Source organism: Theropithecus gelada, chromosome 1, assembly GCF_003255815.1.
Source record: "Theropithecus gelada isolate Dixy chromosome 1, Tgel_1.0, whole genome shotgun sequence".
Lineage (NCBI taxonomy): Eukaryota > Metazoa > Chordata > Mammalia > Primates > Cercopithecidae > Theropithecus > Theropithecus gelada.
In genome coordinates this window covers 191993022-192014184 of record NC_037668.1, presented here as the reverse complement: position 1 = coordinate 192014184, position 21163 = coordinate 191993022, and the positions used below count along the sequence as shown (strand labels likewise).

The window sequence follows — 21163 nt, the reverse complement described above, 5'->3', positions numbered from 1 at the left end:
GGGGGAAGAGATGGGATTATTGTAACACCATAAAGTACTGATTTCAAAATAAATCATCTAGAAGAGAAGAGAGAGAGAGAGAGTCCCCAAATAAACAACCATTTAATACTCTCTACTCGGCAGCATCACCTTTTTTGCTTCAGGACTTGACCAAGAGAGCAGAGATTATGTTTTTCTGTCCTTTCTTCACTGTTTACATCACAGTACCCCAAGAGAAGCACTTCTGCCTTTAACTTGATACATTGGAATCGCTATCACAGATAGTATTTTTGTATTATTTTAAAGAAATATCCCACACCTTCCTAAACTCTCGGCAGAGAAGAATTCTTTTTAGTTGTTAACACCCTCCTGCTCCTGAAATCTCAGCTTCTGTTTAGAAGACCTATTGATGTCTTTCTATTGATTGGAATTTGCTGCCTTTGAACTGGGTTTAATCTGTAATCGTCTTTTCAGCCTACTAAATAGTAACCCTAGTCCTACAGAGAGTGAATTTCTAGCTACCACAGGGGGATTTAGGTTAGCATGTGCCAATCTAAAGGTATCTCTTAAAGCCTTTCCCTCCTCAAACCAGGCCTCTGTACCCTGCTAGGAAAAACAGATTAATCTGCTCCTCCTGCTTTTCCTCCTCCTCCCTTCTTCTCACTCCTAGGGAACCTTCCACAACAGAAGGTTTTAGCGACTGTTGCTAGGCAAACATGCCAACTTCCTTGTTTAGGTGAAGCAAGTAACTCAACTGCCATTACAAGCAACCTAGATAATGTAATTTCTTCCCCCCCACCCCACCCTCCCACCCAGACGGAGTCTTACTTTGTAGCCCAGGCTGGAGTGCAGTGGGGTGATCCCGGCTTCTCCTCCCAGGTTCACACCATTCTCCTGCCTCAGCCTCCTGAGTAGCTGGAACTACAGGCGCCCACCACCACGCCCAGCTAATTTTTTGTATTTTTAGTAGACATGGGGTTTCACCATGTTAGCCAGGATGGTCTCGATCTCCTGACCTCGTGATCCACCCGCCTCGGTCTCCCAAAGTGCTGGGATTACAGGCGTGAGCCACCGTGCCCGGCCAACTTCTTTGAACTATTAATAGTTGTACCTCAGTTGGTAAGGCTCCTTAAAAGGTTCCCTTAAGCAATATGATTTTTAAGTTGTTTATTTTTATCTCGTCAAAGTTTCAATTAAAAATACGTTAAAGGTCAGATACAGTGGCTCACGCCTGTAATCTCAACATTTTAGGAGGCTGAGGGGGGCGGATCACCTGAGGTCAGGAGTTCAAGACCAGCCTGACCAAGGTGGAGAAACCCCGTCTCTACTAAAAATACAAACATTAGCCAGGGGTGGTGGCGTGCACCTATAGTCCCAGTTACTCAGGAGGCTGAGGTGGGAGAAGCACTTGAACCTGGGAGGCGGGGGTTGTAGTGAGCCGAGTTCGCGCCATTGCGCTCCAGTCGGGCAACGAGAGCTAAAAAAAAAAAAAAAAAAGTTAAAAATGGAGACGCTTCCCCAAACCCAAATTCATTTTAGTGATACAAAGACACATTTGACAGAAAAAGAAGAGCAGCTTTGAAGAAAACACGTATGTTCACAATAAAAAATGAAAAAACTAATCTGTGAGAAGTCATATGTTTTGAACTCCCCAGTCAGACTAGAAGTATAAGACACAGAAGAGGTCGGGCGCGGTGGCTCAAGCCTGTAATCCCAGCACTTTGGGAGGCCGAGACGGGTGGATCACGAGGTCAGGAGATCGAGACCATCCTGGCTAACACGGTGAAACCCCGTCTCTACTAAAAAAAATACAAAAAAACTAGCCGGGCGAGGTGGCAGGCGCCTGTAGTCCCAGCTACTCGGGAGGCTGAGGCAGGAGAATGGCGTAAACCCGGGAGGCGGAGCTTTCAGTGAGCTGAGATCCGGCCACTGCACTCCAGCCCGGGCGACAGAGCGAGACCCCGTCTCAAAAAAAAAAAAAAAAAAAAAGACACAGAAGATAAGGCCAGGAGTGGTGGCTCACACCTGTAATCCCAGCACTTTGGGAGACAGAGCGGGCAGATCACGAGGTCAGGAGATGAAGACTATCCTGGCCAACGTGGTGAAACCCCATCTCTACTAAAAATACAAAATTTAGCCAGGGGTGGTGGCGCGCGCCTATAGTCCCAGCTACTCCAGAGGCTGAGGCAGGAGAATCACTTGAACCCGGGAGGCGGAGGCTGCAGTGAGCCAAGATGGTACCACTGCACTCCATCCTGGACGACAGCAAGACTCCATCTTGGCCGGGCATTGTGGCCCACGCCTGTAATCCCAGCACTTTGGGAGGCTGAGGAATGGATAGCCTGAGGTCAGGAGTTGGAGATCAGCCTGGCCAACATAGTGAAACTCCGTTTCTACTAAAAATACAAAAAAATTAGCTGGGCGGGGTGGTGGGCACCTGTAATCCCATCTACTAGGGTGGCTGAGGCAGGAGAATCGTTTGAACCTGGGAGGCGGAGGTTGCAGTGAGCGGAGATCGTGCCATTGCACTCCAGCCTGGGCAATAAGAACGAAACTCCGTCTCCAAAACAAACAAACAAACAAAAAAATTAGCTGAGTGTGGTGGTGTGCACTTGTAATCCCAGCTACTTGGGAGGCTGAGGCAGGAGAATCGCTTGAACCCAGGAGGTGGAGGTTACAGTGAGCCAAGATCATGCCACTGCACTCCAGCCTGGTGATAGGCAAGACTCCATCTCAAAAAAAAAAAAAAAAAAAAAAAAAGATACAGAGGATAATTTGTCTCTTTAAACTGAGTCTATTTAGAAGAAAGATAATATGGATATTCAGCAAGGGGGAAAAATGATATTCTGGGTTTTATTCCCAAATTAACAATTATTTGAAAATTTAGCAAAATAAGCTCTTTTTAAAAAGTTTATTTAAAATGTTTTTACTCTTGTTAGAGTATTGAGATTTGTTGTGAGTTAATACAAATAAGATTAAATGAGGCCGAGCATGATGGCTCATGCCTGTAATCCTAGCATTTTAGGAGGCTGAGGCAGGAGGATTGCTTGAGGCCAAGAGTTCAAGACCACCTGGCCAACATAGTGAGACCCAGTCTCTATTTAATTTTTTTTTTTTTAATTTATAAAAGATTAATGACACCAGGTGAGGTGGCGCACGCCTGTAATCCCAGAACTTTGGGAGGCTGAGGCAGGCGGATCACCTGAGGCCAGGAGTTTGAGACCAGCCTGGCTAACGTGGCAAAGCCCCATCTCTACTAAAAATACAAAAAGTGGCTAGATATGGTGGCACATGCCTGTCATCCCAGCTACTCAGGAGGCTGAGACAGGAGAATTGCTTAAACCCAGAAGACAGAGGTTGCAGTGAGCCCAGATTACGCCACTGCACTCCAGCCTGGGCGACAGAGCAAGACTGTCTCAAAAACAAAAACAAAAACAAAAAAATCACTATTTTGTAGCTTCAAGACAACTTAAACAAATTGGTTTTATCTCATATTTTGTTAATAATTCTGACCCTCTCTGGGCTCCGACCTAGTTCGCGGCGATATGGTCAAACGCACCAAGAAAGTCCGGATCGTAGGTAAATATGGGACCAGCTATGGGGCCTCCCTCCGAAAAATGGTGAAGAAAATTTAAATCAGCCAGCAGGCCAAGTACACTTGCTCTTTCTGTGGCAAAACCAAGATGAAGAGACGAGCTGTGGGGATCTGGCTCTGTGGTTCCTGCATGAAGACAGTGGCTGGTGGTGCCTGGACGTACAATACCACTTCCGCTGTCACGGTAAAGTCCGCCATCAGAAGACTGAAGGAGTTGAAAGACCGGTAGACACTCCTCTACTCTTTGAGACATCACTGACCTACAATAAATGGGTTAATTTATGTAACAAAAAAAAAATAATAATTCTGATGTGGAATACCCAAAAATTTAGACTTTGCTCTGACTTCCTCTACTGATATACTATGAAAATCAAATGAATCATTTCATATAAAATATCAGTGCATGGCATATAGTAAGTACTCAATTTTTTCAAATTCATTTTGTGCATATGTTATTAGAGTCTTTTGTTTCTTAATCAGTCAGATAAGAATGACAAGTCATCAAATACATTTTTGCTCTTTGCATGAACCCTAAAAAAAGATTAATGCAACTTTTCAGATCATACACAAATCAGTTAAAATAATGCCTTATGTTTTCAATATGTATTCTACTATGCCTGTACTATATTTTCTGATATGCCTGTACTATATTGTTTGTTCCTCTGATTTTTTTTTTTTTTTTTTGAGACGGAGTCTCTCTGTCACCAGGCTGAAGTGCAGTGGCACAATCTCAGCTCACTGCAACCTCCGCCTCCCGGGTTCAAGAGATTCCCTTGCCTCAGCCACCCGAGTAGCTGAGACTACAGGCAGGCGCCACCACACCCAGCTAATTTTTTGTATTTTAGTAGAGACGGGGATTCACCATGTTGGCCAGGATGGTCTCAATCTCCTGACCTCATGATCCTCCCACCTCGGCCTCTCAAAGTGCTGTGATCACAAGCGTGAGCCACCGCGCCTGGCCTCCTCTGATTTTTTTTTTTTTTTTTTTAGAATAACTTAATGCTTTTTAGGTTAGGCTGCATGACTTTTTTAACCTATTACATGCTTTAAAATTGTTCTAGAATGTGTAAATGTCAGCCTAACACACTGTTTGTCATATTAAGGCTAGAAATGACCTTAGATACTCATTTATTTCAGCAGTTGAAGCTGAGAGTAAGAAAGACTGGATAGATCACTTACCTACACAACTACTTCTTTATAGATAAACACCATGTAATTGAGGAGGGGGTTAGGGAGCAAAGAGGGCTGGGAAAACAGGAGAAAAGATGAATGAGGTATGTATCCCTGCCTTAGAGAAACTGAATAACCTAGTAGGAACAATACAATAGGATATTCATGTAAACTAGAGTATAAAGTACCTTAGTGATTAGTGCATAGAAAGTACAGTCAGGCCAGGTGCGGTGGCTCATGCCAATAATCCCAGCACTTTGGGAGGCCGAGGCGGGTGGATCAGGAATTCGAGACCAGCCTGGCCAACATGATGAAACCCTGTCTTTACTAAAAATACAAAAATTAGCCGGGCATGGTGGCTGGTGTCTATAATCCCAGCTACTCAGGAGGCTGAGGCAGGAGAATCACCTGAACCCAGGAGGTAGAGGTTGCAGTGAGCCAAGATTGTGCCATTGCACTCCAGCCTGGGCAATAAGAGTGAAACTCCATCTCAAAAAAAGAAAGAAAGTACAAAGTCCTCTGAAAGTTAAAATCATTCTAATGTAATGGAACCTACCTTCTGACAGGTGGCAATTCTGTGGTATCAGATGTGTACCCAGGGCCTAGAAATCCACTCAGCTCTCAATTTGGGACACCAGGGGGATGAAGGAGGATAATGAATGAGAAATTGAAAGGTATGAGAGTAGAGTTTGGATTAACTAAAAAACCTACCTCAGGCCGCTGGGTAGCCGGGATTATAGGCGTGAACTACCATGCCCAGCTGAGATAAGTATAAGATGTTTTATGTAAGCGCAGGGTAACCACAAAGCAAAAGCCCATAATAGATGTGCAGGCCAGGCACAGTGGCTCACACCTGTAATCCCAGCACTTTGGGAGGCCGAGGCTGGTGGATCATGAGGTCAGGAGTTCAAGACTAGCCTGGTCAACATAGTGAAACCTTGTGTCTACTAAAAATACAAAAATTAGCCCGGCATGGTGGCGCACGCCTGTAGTGCCAGCTACTCGGGAAGCTGAGGAAGGAGAATCACTTGAATCTGGGAGGTGGAGGTTGTGGTGAGCTGAGATTGTGCCACTGCACTCCAGCCTGGGCAACAGAGCGAGATTTTGTCTCAATATATATATATATGTGTGTGTGTGTGTGTGTATATATATATACATATACAAATCAACCAGAATAACAAAACAATAACTAAAAAAAAACAAAACAAAACAGAAAACAATTTTTCAAACGACACTTATAAGTCCTTACCTATATATAATTACTTTGAATGTAAATGGATTAAATTATATAATCAAAAGGCATAGAGTGGCTGAATAGATTTAAAAAAAAACAAAAAAAAAAACAAAAAAACAAGACCCTTAGAGGCTAGGCATGTAATCCCAGCACTTTGGGAGGCCAAGGCGGGCAGATCACCTGAGGTCAGGAGTTCCAGACCAGCCTGGCCAACTTGGCGAAACCCTGTCTGTACTAAAAATACAAAAATTAGCTGGGCATGGCGGCAAGTGCCTGTAATCCTAGCTACGTAGGAGGCTGAGACAGGAGAATTGCTTGAACCAGGGAGGCAGAGGTTGCAGTGAGCCGAGATGGTGCTATTGCACTCCAGCCTGGGCAATAAGAGCAAAACTCCATCTCAAAAACAAAAACAAAAACAAAAACAAAAATTAGCCAGGCATGGTGGTGGGCACCTGTAAGTCCTGCTACTCAGGAGGCTGAGGCAGGAGAATGGCTTGAACCCAGGAGGAGGAGGTTGTAATGAGCCAAGATCATGCCATTGCATTTCAGCCTGGGTGACAAGAGTGAAACTTCATCTCAAAAACAAACAAACAACAACAAAAAAAACACACAAAAAAACCAAAAAAAGAAAAAAGAAAAAAAAGACCCTTGGAGCTGAAACAGTGGCTCACCCTTGTAATCCCAGTGACTCAGGAGGCTGAGGTGGGAGGATTGCTTGAGCCAAGAGTTGGAGGCTGCAGTGAGCTATGACTGTGCTGCCATACTCCAGCCTGGGCAACAGAATGAGACCCTATCTCTAAAAACAAACAAAAAACAAGACCAAATTATATGCTGCCTACATAAGACTCACTTCACCTTAAAGCAGGGGTCCCCAGCCTCTGGGCCATGGACCAGTACCGGTCTGTGATCTGTTAGGAACCTGGCCACACAGCAGATGAGCAGCTAGCAAGAGACCATCACCGCCTGAGCTCTGCCTCCTGTCAGATCAGTGGCAGCATTAGATTCTCATAGGAGCACAAACCCTATTGTGAACTGCACATGCAAGAATCTAATGCCTGATCATCTGAGGTGGAACAGTTTCATCCTGAAGCCATCCCCCACCCCTGTCTTGTCCATGGAAAAATTGTCTTCCAAGAAACTGGTCCCTGGTGCCAAAAAGGTTGAGGATCATTGCCTTAAAGGACTCTTGTAGACTGAAAGTGAAGGGAAAGATGAACGTTTGTTTATATAACTAATGATTGGTACTTCATGTGGGGCTCTGTCTGTCTAAACATACAATTCTAGATATACTGAGTTCAATATACTTTGTAACCAAATGATGTCCTCTAGCACAAATGTATGTTCAGTATCTATTGGGCCATATTAGGTTTATCTGATCATGAGTATCAGTTAAGAAAAAGTTGAACATTCATATGTAAATCATTCAGGAAACTAGAATTTGAAACATAATGCTTTAAGCAATATGGAGAAGAAACTTCCTTTTGCTCCATACTTTACTCTGTATGATCTGGACTTGGGGAAGTCTTTGTAGAGTTTTTTGTTTTTCTAAGAGGTTAAGGACCAAAGATTATCCCTATCACTTGGAGGCAGTTCATGAACCATGCAGTAAAATGTCTGTATAGCAGTCTCCTCATTGAAGATGAATATTCAGCTTCATGTTACTCCATGAGTTTATTTTCTTTTTGCTGTCCTCTAAGTTTGAATAAAGTGTTTGAGAGCTGTAGTCTTTTCTCAGTGCTAATCTTCTATTAATGGGAAAGTTCTGCAACCATACTTGGGCCAGTATAGCACCAATGATGGGAAATACCTAGAGCTCCATCAGAGGAAAAGCAAATCCCTGGGGGTCAAGAGTCAGAGTCCTTCTCCATCTTGATATTTTTCCTCAGCTGTCAAACTGGGACAGGCAGAAAGATCTAGTTCAAGCCCTTGTTCCACTACTTACTAGCTGTGTGATCTTGTACAAGTTAACCTTAGAAATGTTCACTTTCCTTGAGTATAAGATTTGTCAAAAGTATCTGATGTAAAATACAAGGATTGTGAAATTTATTTTATGGAGATTAAAATGAGAAAATATATGTAGAACATCTAGTACAATGCCTGACATCTATTAGGCACTTGATGAATGAGAGTTATTAAAATTATACTAGGTACTGTACATAGCATTGGGCTGGTGGTTCTCAATTTTGCTGTGAACTTCTAAAAACTATGGTCCAGGCATGGTGGCTCATGCCTGTGATCCAGCACTTTGGGAGGCTGAAGCAGGTGGATCGCTTGAGCTCAAGAGTTCAAGGCCAGGTTGGGGAACAGGGCAAAACTTCGTTTCTACAAAAAATACAAAAATTCACTAGATGTGGTGGCACACACCTGTAGTCCCAACTATTTGGTGGGCTGAGGTGGGAGGTTTACTTGAGCCCGGGGAAGTCGAGGCTGCAGTGAGCCGTGTTTGCACCACTGCACTCCAGCCTGGGACACAAAGTGAGACCCTGTCACAAAAACAAAACAACAACAACAACAACAAAAACTATGTGTCTCCAGCTCTGACTCTAGAGATTCTGATTTGGAGTGCTGGTGTGGGGCCAGGCATCTTTATGTTTTTTGGATTTTACAGGTGATTTCATCCTATCTTCTCGGGTGAGAACCACTGACATAGGGCAATGGTCAGCAAACCTTTTTGGTAAATGGCCAGATAGTAAATATTTTAGGCTTTACGTGGCATATGGTCTCTGTCACAGCTATTTGACTCTGTCATTGTAGTTTTAGAGCAGCTATAGACAATATGTAAACAAATAAGAATGAGTGTTTCTAATACAACTTTATTTATAAAAACAGACAAAAGGAAGTGGCAGACCAGATTTGGTCCCCAGACAATTACTTGCCAATGCTTTCTTATATGGAGGGAGATTTTATTTGTTATAGCCAGGGAAAGTATATTATTATTATATTCAATGGCGGCATTAAAAGCCTTACAGTGTTTGGTGCAATACACAGTTAATTAAACAGACAATGCTCCTGCCTTCCAAAGAATTAGTCATTCAAAACAACAACACAGACATAATATTTATAAGTAATCCTGCATGAGTAATTATCACATAAACAAATGACTATACAAGACTACATGTGAAACTGAGTTCAGGAATGGCCAGATTCTCCTAACGCTTCCATTTACAAATATCAGATAAAATAAAAGGAACATAAGGACTCATTCAGGAACCAATGTAAAGAAGAGAATGATGCCCCAGTGTGGCTCCCTTTTTTCAGCAAGAGGCTGTAAGGGAGCATCTTTTAAAAAGGGATCCTTTAAATAGTACTTCATGGCTTTCCACGTGGCTGAATTTACCTTCTCTCAACACTGATTTCTTCATCAAAATACATTACTGTCTGATTTATCCTGAGTTTAGGGGCTATATTACGATTGAGTTTAATGATAGCAGTGCTCATTACCTTTAACCTGGAACAAAGAAAAATATCTTCTGTCTCAATAGGAATAGTAAACTTCAGGGAAAAGCCAGGGGATCCGTCTGTGTGGATGTGTGCGCATGTGTGTATAGGTATGTTTAAATAAAGTTATTGGTAATTTAGTAACCTACTGCCTACAATGGTGGAAAGGATGCAGTAGTAGCTGTTGGATAGGGCAAGGTTCTTATATAGCCCTGAGGGATGGGCAAGTGTTGTGAACTTAGTAATTTTGGCTGACCAGCATCTGACTCTCTCCTCCTCCCTCTCTTTGGGAATTCTCCATTTGGGAGTTTTAGTGGATGGCAGGGTCTCTTCTCCCACTATAAGGACTGGGAAAGTTCAGATACTTGCCTAAATGCCCTCCCCTAATCTGCCAAACACAAAATACATACCCAACTAGGGTGAAGGAAAGTGATCTAAGCTTGGTTGACTATAGATGTTGTTAGCTGGGACTGTGAATCTGCTGTGAGTTACACAGAATTAAGTAGAATTCATCCCACTAGCAGCGCTGGTACCAAGAGTCTGGTGGGACATCAAAGTCTGATGGCAGCAATCCCTGAGGTGATGGCCAGCATCCACTGGCAGTGGCAATGGTACCCTTACCAGGGCATTTCAAGGCTGACATTAGCTGTGATTCTGGCTATCTAGGTTCTCTCAATTCCTGTTCTTCAAAACTGTGAACTGCCTAGGTGCGGTCGCTCAGGCCTGTAATCCCAACACTTTAGGAGGCTTGAACTCAGGAGTTCAAGACTAGTCTGGGCAACATGGCAAAACCCCTTCTCCACCAAAAATACAAAAAAAAAAAAGCTAGGCATGGTGGTGTGTGCCTGTGGTCCCACCTACTCAGGAGGCTGAGGTGGGAGGATCACTTGAACCTGGGAGGCTGTGGCTGCAGTGAGCCAAGATCATGCTACTGCACTCCACCCTGGGTGACAGAGTGAGACCCCCTCAAAAAAACAAAAGAAACAAAGAAACTTTGAGCTACTCAGTTTGCTCCTAGTAAATTCCTATTCTGCTTAAGTTAGCCACTGAGATAGTTTGACCTTTAGGAGAAAGAGTGTAGAAAACAAGGGACTGCATAAATAATCTATTTTTCTGTTTCTCAGAGAGACACCTTTTACTCAGTTTAAAGGAATTCTCCATGTTTTTTCTTTTTCTGTGCCCTGATTTTTATGATTGCAGTTGTCAGAGTCTCAAAACTTCAAGGTACATCTGTATCCATTTCCCTTAAATTGAAGTGAAGGTATCCTAAACGACATGTTTCCTTCTGTTAACTCAGTTCATTTATTATTCCCAAATAAGCCGTCCTTTCAAGCTTTTGATTTGAACTTTTTACCCATCTGCCAAGAATGTTCAGTGTCTAGTTTAAAACTAATATTGCAGTAATTTCTCAAGGGGAAAGTCTCCATATCAACTTCTCTCTTAGTCAGGATTTATATACTAGGGGAAAAAAAGAAGAATAAAATAATCTCTTTCTTGGCTAAAAACTATTACAAAAAATAATTTTTTTCCTTGAATTGTTAACAAGAATTTTTCTAATCAAGCATTTCGTCTGGGGCAATCAAGCAATCAAAGCCTTCCTTGCTAAAATTACATGGGAAAATAATTATTTTCTACATTTTTGCAAAAATATTTTAACTACCAAAATTGAAATGTTCATTTATGGTTTTTTTTTTTCTGCAAAGAAACTTAACCTTGTTTCTGCAACATCTAAATTGAGTCACAAATGTTCTCAAGTGATGATATAAAAGTCACAGAACAAAACTAATTTGCATTCACTTTATCACAATCACAACAAATATTTGGTAACCTGCTATGTGCCACATAACACCATAGACACCGTGCTATTTTGTTTGTTTGTTTGTTTTTCTGTCACCCAGGCTGGAGTGCAGTGGCACCATCTTAGCTCACTGCAGCCTCTGTCTCCCGGGTTCAAATGATCCTCATGCCTCAGCCTCCCGAGTAGCTGGGATTACAGGCGCCTGCCACCACACGGCTAATGTTTGTATTTTTAGTAGAGACAGGGTTTCACCATTTTGGCCAGACTGGTCTTAAACTCCTGACCTTAGGTGATTTGCCTGCCTCAGCCTCCCGAAATGCTGGGATTATAGGCATGAGCCACTGTGTCCGGTCGTGCTATGTTGATATAACAGTAAACAAAACAGACAGGGTCTGTCCCTCAGAGGCTTATAGTTTAGTGTGGAAGATAGAAGACTTATAATTAAATAACCACAAGTATGTTGAGTGTCCTGAAGGCCAAAGTACATGGGATTTTTAGCAGTAAGAATTGACCTAGTCTGATGAACAGAGAAGGTTCCTCAAGAAAGTGGTGTTTAAGCTGAAGCGAAAGGATGAGTAGGAATTAGCTAGGCAAATGAGGGGTAAAATATTTCAGGCAGACGATACCATGTGCAATATCTCTGAGGTAGAAAGAAGTGTGGTATATTCAAAGTGTGGTATATTCAGAAATCCAGTTTGGCTAAAGAAAGTATAGAGATTCAGAGGGAGCCTAGCAAACAAAGAAGATGCCACAGAGTCCGGCAGGTAGACCTTGGAAGCCAAAGTAGAGATTTTGAGGTTTATTTAATTTATTTTTTCAATGTCTTCAAATCATTTAATTGAGCTTTATTTTAAGATAAGTTTGTCAGATAGTGTACAGGATGTCAAACTAATTTATATTTTAATCAAACAATAGTATTTTAGTATATGTCCCAAATATTACATGGAACATAAATTGAAAAAATTATCCATTATTTATATGCAATTAAAATTTAGGCCAAGAGCGGTGGCTCACGCCTGTAATCCCAGCACTTTGGGAGGCTGAGGCAGGCAGATCACCTGAGGGCAGGAATTTGAGACCAACTTGGCCAACATGGTGAAACCTCATCTTTACTAAAAATATAAAAATTAGCTGGGCATGGTGGCTTGCACCTGTAATCCCAGCTACTTGGGATGCTGGGGCAGGAGAATTGCTTGGACGATTCTCCAAGGTGGAGGTTGCCATGAGCCAAGATCGTACCATTGCACTCTAGCCTGGGCAACAAGAGTGAAACTCTGTCTCAAAAAATAAATAAATAAATAAAAAATAAAAAACTAATTTAACTGAGCATCCCATATTTTACTTTGCTAAATCTGGCAACCCTACTCCTTATTTATTTATTTATTTATTTATTTAGGAGATACAGGGTCTCACTCTGTCTCACTCCAGGCTGGAGTGCAGTGACACGATCATAGCTCACTGTAACCTCAAACTCTTGGGCTTAAGTGATCCTCTTGTCTCAACCTCTTTAGTAGCTAGGATACAGGCAAGCTCCACCTCACCGGGCTATTCTCTATTTTAAGAGCAAAGTCTGAAAGGCTAAAGAGGGACATGGCAAGATTTCCTTGTTAGCCAGGTGCAGTGGCTCATGCCTGTAATCCCGGGACTTTGGGAGGCTGAGGAGGGCAGATCACTTGAGCCCACCATCATAAAAAGAAAGCATCCCCCACGTCTAGAAGCTTTATATTCATTATATTGAATCTTTACAATACTGGAAGATGGATATTATTATTGCCATTTTACAGAATAAGGAACTGAGGTTTGGGATGGTTCAATAACTCACTCCAAATAAAACAGAGTAAATAGCAGAACTGGGATTCAAAGCCAGTTCTACTCATTCCAATATACTCAGTCTATATTATAACAGTGCTGACTCTCTTGGCTATCTCAAGTAAATTTAGCTAATCTAAAGCTTGAATGGCTTTCTTTTTTTAATGATAGTAATAACCCATTTGACTCAGTTAATGATAAGATACAGGGCTGGTCCTGAGCCTGTTTACCTCCAGATCCATTTCTTGCTTTACTTGATCTCTGAATCACAGTAAGGACTGGCCTTCCTGTGTCAGCTGCCTTCGTGGTGTGCTTGGCTAAGCAGGAGGAAAAAGAAGCCAAGTTACTTCTTGCTGATTCTCTTCCTCCTGCTTCAGGTGGAATCCTGGGCAACAGCTATTTCCTTCATGGCCCCAGCTGAGGCTGAGCAGGCTTCCATCAGGTAACTCTAGTCCCTGGGCCCCTGTAAAACATTTTCCTCTTTGTCTCTTTAAGCTAGTGTTGTTGGTGGCTAATCTCTGGATTGCCCCTTCTAAAACTATGTAATTAATTCCGTGCATCAAACTTTGTCTGTTTTAAGTGTTTAGAGTATCTTCCACAAGCCTGATAGGACCCTGTTGGTATGGACATTGTCTTGGCCAGTGTCATGGATAGGATATTGCTAGTTTGGACTGAAGGACCTCTCTTCTCATTCTGATAATATCTAATCTTACTGGTGAGAGACTAAAAATACTATTACTATTATTATTTTTTTTAGCTTATAGCTTTGAATTCTGTCATTGATAATACCACCAAACATTTTTACATGCTTCAACTATAATCGAAGAACAGGGCTGGGCATGGTAGCTCATGCCTGTAATCCTAGCTCTTTGGGAAGCTGAGGAGGGTGGATTGCTTGAGCTCAGGAGTTCAAGACCAGTCTGAGCAACATGGTGAAACCCCATCTCTACAAAAAAACACAGAAATTAGCCAGGTATGTTGGCGCACGCCTGTAGTACCAGCTACTTATGGGGCTGAGGCAGGAGGATTGCTTGAAATCTGGGAGGTCCAGGTTGCAGTTAGCCAAGATGGCGCCGTTACACTCCAGCTTGGGTGAGCAAGTGATATCCTGTTTTGATATATATACATATGCATATATTTATGTATATGTATTCAAAGAATAGTCTATTTCACTAGAAGGGCTAATTGTACCCACAGCCTCTTTCTAGGGAAATCTTTAACAATGCAATATCCTTGGGTATCAGAATAAGTGGATGTGTTTGCTCCTCTTGACTGGACCAGATGAGTGCCATTGGCCCAAGAACGGCAAGCTATTGACTGGCTGGCTCCCTATGAAAGAACTTGGAGTGAGAGCTTTGTCGTCAGGTCCTTAGTAACAATCTATCTGGTGTTTGATCTATAGATTTAGGGGGTCAATTAGTTGGTATTAGAAGCAAGGGCAGAAAGTCACCCTGAGAGAAACAGAATCATAGAGAAAAGATATGATGTTAATAGCTGAGCACTCAGGAAATGTTGGCAAGTTCTTGCAGCAGAAAGGATGCTTTATTTGTGCTGAATCCTGAAGAAGTTTTTAGTTTAGAAACCACAGTATTGACTCTGTCCATTTCAGCTGTATTCAGATTCACATTATTCCTGTGTAATCCAGTGATCTTGCCATTTCCTATTTTCCTGGTTGACTGAGATTTGTGGCTAAGATTTGTCTTTATTTTCTTTTTAAAATTTCCCTGAATATCTTTTTAACATCACACACTGGGGCCTATTATGGGAAGTGGGAAAGGGGAGGGATGGCATTGGGAGTTATACCTGATGTAAACGATGAGTTGATAGGTGCTGACAAGTTGATGGGTGCAGCACACCAACATGGCACAAGTATTCATATGTAACAAACCTGCATGTTGTGCACATGTACCCTAGAAGTTAAAGTATAATAAAAGAAAAAAGAAAAATACAAGGAGGTAGTATTCTTTGTCATCCAATATTGATACAATTTTTAAAATTATAAATGTGTTATTGATAAAATACTTTTATAAAATTACAGTTCTATAAAAAAACTTCCCTGAATATCTTTTTAGTAAACCATCTACTACTTGATATAATCTGAGTGTACTTATGTTTCCTGCAACTGATATAAAAACCTAAAACAGTTTTTAAGGCATCTTTAGATTTTTTCCATTTTCTTTTCTTTTTTTTTTTTTTTTTGAGACAGAGTCTTGCTCTGTCACCCAGGCTAGAGTGCAGTGGCGTGATCTCAGCCCACTGCAACCTCCACCTCCTGGGTCCAAGTGATTCTCCTGCCTCAGCCTCCTGAGTAGTTGTGATTACAGGCAAATGCCACCACACCCTGCTAATTGTTGATTTTTAGTAGAGATGGGGTTTCTCCATGTTGGTCAGGCTGGTCTTGAACTCCTGACCTCGTGATCCACCTGCCTTGGCCTCCCACAGTGCTGGGATTAAAGGTGTGAGCCACTGTGCCTAGCCACAACCGACTAATGTTTAGTAGAGATAGGGTTTTGTCATGTTGGCCAGGCTGGTCTCAAACTCCTGACCTCAAGTGATCTGCCCACCTCAGCCTCCCAAAGTGCTAGGATTACTGGCATGAGCCACCGTGCCCAGCTAGCAGCTAATCTTAATTGAGTGCTGAGGATGTGTCAGGCATTGTTCTAAATGTACTAACTCATTTAAATTCTTACAACAGCTTTATAAATTGGTATTATTACTATTATCACCATTTTACAAATGAGGAAATGTAGGAAAGAGAAAGGTTAAGTTACTGCCCAGCAGTCACTCATCAAAACTGTGGGAGAGCTGGAAACTGAGCTTGGCAATCTGCTGCAGGATCTGGACTGTGAATTCGTCCTGCTAAAGAGTAGGAGGAAAAATTACCCAATATTGTTGAAAATGCAAAAACATATTTTCAAGTATACTCAGTGGAGATTTTGGAATCAATCCAAGAGATCAGTTTGGTTTTGACCTTCACAAGAGGTTGAAGACTCAGAAATATTTATTGGGCTGGGTGCAGTGGCTCATGCCTATAATCCCAGCACTTTGAGAGGCTGCGGCCAGAGGATTGCTTGAGGCCAGGAGTTTGAGACCAGCTTGGACAACACAGTGAGATCCCTGTCTCTACAAAAAAATTTAAAAAAAAAAATTAGCCAGGCATAGTGGTGTATACCTGTAATCCTATCTACTTGGGAGGCCACGGTATGAAGATCACTTGAACCCAGGAATTGAGGCTTCAGTGAGCTATGATTGTGCCATTGCACTGCAGCCTAAGTGACAGAGTAAGACTCTGTCTCTAAAAACTAAATAAAATATAGAAATTTATTGAAGGTCAGAGTGAATTAAAAAATTCATCAGTGTTCTAAATCACCCAAAGAATATATGGGATACAATGTATTTCGATACCCTAGGAAAATAGCCACATAAAAAAGCACATCCTTGGGCATTAACCAAGAGTTTACTTGTATTACAAACAACTTTATCTACTGAACAATTGGAGGCTGTCTCTTTGTAGGCTGAGAGTAAGCATTGGGCCAAGCTTAAATCAGCAGCTCTTGTTCACAAGATCATGAAGGCTGGGTGTGATCCCAACACTTTGAGAGACCAAGGTGGGAGGATCACCGGAGCCCAGGAGTTCAAGACCAGCCTGGGCAATGTGGCAAGATACTGTCTCTAAAAAAAAAAAAAAAAAAAGCAAATCAACACCTTTGGACAACTTATTTCTTCCCTCAGGGGTTTATATAATTTGTCCTGCATTCCTTTCATTCCTTTGTCCTACACAGTTGCCACCACACCATCTATGTTTCTCCTCACAAGGTTGTCTAGGAAACCATCTCTTTAGCCTTCTCTAACCATCCTCAATTACCTTAGAAAAAAAGCCCAGAAGACCTTTTCCTTTTTAAGGAATCACTGTTAATTGCTATCGGGAAACGAATTTGTAGGCAAAAGAAATAGACGAAAATGGGGAAAGCAACAAATAATCACAAAATGTAAATAAGTTCTACAATTTTTTCCTAATATTTTACCAAAACGAGTCAGGAGACTGGGGCTAAACTAGTTTTATCATAGTCCTACCCGGAACTTGCTTTTTGCATAATTGTTATTTTTTGAGCACTTATATGCTGGGCACTGTCTGAATCATTTTACTTATCCTAGCTCCTCATAACATCCTTGTGAAGTAGGCATCCTATTTCATATGAGGAAACAGGCACAGTTTAGCATCCTATTTCATATGAAGAAACAGGCACAGTTTAGCATCCTATTTCATATGAGGAAACAGGCACAGAAGGGTTGGCTACTTGCCCAAGGTGACAATGAATAATAACAGAGTCATGATTCAAACTGCAGCTGCCTAGCTCTGAAGTCTACTCTCTTGACTACTGCACTATATGGCTTTTCTGGTGTGGTCAGATCAGGACAGATGGTTGTCAAGCGGAAGTGTGTAACAATTTGGGGCACTGAGTGGAAGTATGGCTTAAGGGTTCTGGCAGGCTCTCCTTAGCAGAGTACTTGGCAAGATCACCACTGCCCGGTGACTGCTCCTCAGCTTTGGAGATTCGTAAACTGGATTTTCTCCACTACCCAGATATGAATAGTGTTTTGAAGGCAATTCACACTGACCAAACTCGGGACACTTATGAACTGGCCATAATGTCATAAGGCATTTCTCTTTCCAGCGTCTGGAAACTCTTACTGCTCTCTGGGGCTCCCTCTTCCTGCCATCAGGGGCCCTGGAAAACCAGAGAGTTTACTAGTGAGAGTGGAATTGTAGCAAGGGAAGTAGAAAATTTGAGAGGTAATATAGGTTGAACATCCCTAATCTGAAAGTCCAAAATCAAAAAAACTCCAAAATCTGAAATATTTTCAGTACTGACATGTTGCCACAAGTGAACAATCCTACACCTGATCTCGTGTAATGGGTCAAAATGCAGACGCACAACACAGTTTATTCAGCATCCTCAAAGGAAACAAGACCCTCCCACTTGTGTGTGAATTTACTTTTGTGTAAATAAGTGTCAGAAAATTATTGTTTGTCAATAGCACATAAATTTTGAGTCAGGAATGATGGTGATGCCAAACAAACACATGTTGTCCACATGGGTAACCAAGACAGTGACACCTTTGCTTTCTGACAGTTCAATGTACACAAACTTTGTTTCATGTACAAAATTATTTAAAATGTTGTAGAGAATTAACTTCAGGCTCTGTGTATAAAGTATGTATGAAACATAAAGGAGCTGAGCACCATGGCTAGCTCCTGTAATCCCAGTTACTCAGGAGGCAGAGACAGGAAAATCCGCTTGAGGCCAGGAGTTCAAGGTCAGTCTGGGTAATGTAGCAAGACCTCATCTGTAAAAAATTTTTAAATTAGCTAGGCGTGGCAGCTTGTACTTGTAGTCCTAGCTACTGGGAGGCTAAGGCAGAAGGATCATTTGAGCCCAAGAGCCTAATAATTTAAGGCTGCAGTGAGCTATGATCATGCCATTGCATTCCAGCCTGGTTGACAGGTTTTTTTTTTTTTCCCCTCTAGTAAAAAAAAAAAAAAAAAGAAGAAGAAGAAAGAAAAGGAACATAAATGAATTTCATATTTAGTCTTAGGTCTCATCCCTGAAAGATCTCATTATGTATACACATTTTTTTTTTTTTTTTTAAACACAGAGTCTCACTCTGTCGCCCAGGTGGGAGTGCAGTGGCACGACCTCAGCTTACTACAACCTCCGCCTCCCAGGTTCAAGCAATTCTCTGCCTTAGTCTCCTGAGTAGCTGAGATTACAGACACCCGCCACCATGCTTGGCTAATTTTTTGTATTTTTAGTAGAGACGTGATTTCACCATCTTGGCCAGGTTGGTCTTGAACTCCTGACCTCATGATCCACCCACATCAGCCTCCCAAAGTGCTGGGATTACAAGTGTGAGCCACTGCGCTGGACCTTAAGTTTTTGTATTTTTAGTAGAGACGGGGTTTCACCATATTGGTAAGGCTGATCTCGAACTCCTGACCTCAGGTGATCTGCCCGTCTTGGCATCCCAAAGTGTTGGGATTAAAGGCGTGAGCCACTGCGCCTGGCCCAAATCTTTTAAAATCCAGAAAAATCCAAAATCTAATCCCAAGCATTTTCGTCTCCAGTTTTTTGTTTGTTTGTTTTTGAGATGGAGTCTCACTCTGTCGCCCGGGCTGGAGTGCAGTGGTGCAATCTCAGTTCACTGCAACCTCCGCCTCCTGGGTTCAAGTGATTCTCCTGTCTCAGCCTCCCGAGTAGCTGGGATTACAGGCGTGTGCCACCACGCCCAGCTAATTTTTTTGTAGTTTTAGTAGAGACGGGGTTTCACCATGTTGGCCAGGCTGGTCTGGAACTCCTGATGAGGTCACTTGAGAGTGATCCACTCCCCTCAGTCTCCGAAGTGGTGAGATTACATAGGCATGAGCCACCGTGCTGGCCATGTTGACCCAATTCTATCTTCCTACCCTCTCATTGAACTGTCTTCCCCCAACTCGCATGTAAAACTTTGAGGACTGAAATCAGATCAAATATTTCTTTCTTTCTTTTTTTTTTTTTTTTGAGGCAAGGCCTCACTCTGTCACCCAGGCTGGAGTACAGTGACGTGATCATGGCTCACAGCAGCCTCCTGGGCTCCTGGGCTCAAATGATCCTCCTACCTAAGATGCCCAAATAGCTAGGACTACTGTCGCGTGCCACCACGCCTAGCTAAGTTTTTTTTTTTTTTTTTTTGAGATGGAGTCTTGCTCAGACGCCCAGGCTGGAGTGCGGTGGCGCGATCTCGGCTCACTGCAAGCTCCGCCTCCCGGGTTCAAGTGATTCTCCTGCCTCAGCCTCCCGAGTAGCTGGTATTACAGGCATGCACCACTATGCCTAGCTAATTTTGTAATTTTAGTAGAAACAGAGTTTCTCCATGTTGGTCAGGCTGGTCTCGAATTCCTGACCTCAGATGATCTGCCCCCCTTGGCCTCCCAAAGTGCTGGGATTATAGGAGCGAGCCACCGTGCCCAGTGTTAATTTTTTATTATTTGTAGAGAGGGGTCTTGCTATGTTGCCCAGGCTAGTCTTGAACTCTTGGCCTCAAATGATCCTCCCACCTCAGCCTTCAAAGCACTGGGATTATAGACATTAGCCACTGTGCCTGGCTCAAATACTTCCTATAAACTCTTTTTGACTAGTTAATAAATGCATATCTCAATAGGAAAAAATCTCAAGAATCAAGAATCTTCATTATGGTTTTTAGGCTGCATTCTTTGAACATTAAGCGTATACTTTTGTTTTTCACTTCTTTCTTTTTTTGTTTTTGATATTTAGGTGTCCAAAAGCAAAAAGGATGTATTTTATTAGTCTACAAGAGAATTATTGGATACTACCTTTTTTTTTTTTTTTTCAGAGACCACGTCTTGCTCTGTTGCCCAGGCTGGTGCTGGAGTCCAGTAGCACAATCATAGTTCACTGCAGCCTTGACCTCTTGAACTCCTGGGCTCAAACAATCCTCCCACCTCAGCTTCTCAAGTAGCTGACACTACAGGTGCACACCACTACACCCGGCTAATTAAAAAACATTTTTTTCTTAGCCGGGTGCAGTGGCTCATGCCTGTAATCGCAGCACTTTGGGAGGCCGAGGCAGGCAGATCACGAGGTCAGGAGATCGAGACCATCCTGGCTAACACGGTGAAACCCAGTCTCTACTAAAAATACAAAACAATTAGCTGGGCGTGGTGGCAGGCACCTGTAGTCCCAGGTACTCGGGAGGCTGAGGCAGGAGAATGGTGTGAACCTGGGAGGCGGAGCTTGCAGTGAGCCGAGATTGCGCCACTGCACTCCAGCCTGGGCAACAGAGCAAGACTCTGTCTCAAAAGAAAAAACATATATGTTCATATATATATATATATGTTTATACAAATATAAACATATATACACACACATATATATATTTTTTTATTTGTAGAGACAGGGTCTCACTGTTTTGAACCTCTGGCCTTAAGCAATCTTCTAGCCTTAGCCTCCCAAAGTGCTGGGGTTACAGGCATGAGCCACTGTGGATACTACCTTCTTTTTTTTTTTTTTTTTTTGCTAGTTCCCTATACACCTGAAAATCTCTTGAGTTCCATTGTATTCCTCCAAATATTGTTTGATTC

General features: G+C 42.3%; 1 pseudogene across 1 annotated transcript; it reads left to right on the top strand.

Annotated features, from left to right (window-relative positions):
* The first annotated feature begins 3524 nt into the window (after positions 1–3524).
* On the top strand, positions 3525–3872 carry LOC112604679 (annotated as a pseudogene). The gene has a single exon (XR_003115264.1). The product of XR_003115264.1 is annotated as a putative 60S ribosomal protein L37a (transcript).
* Positions 3873–21163: the final 17291 nt, after the last annotated feature.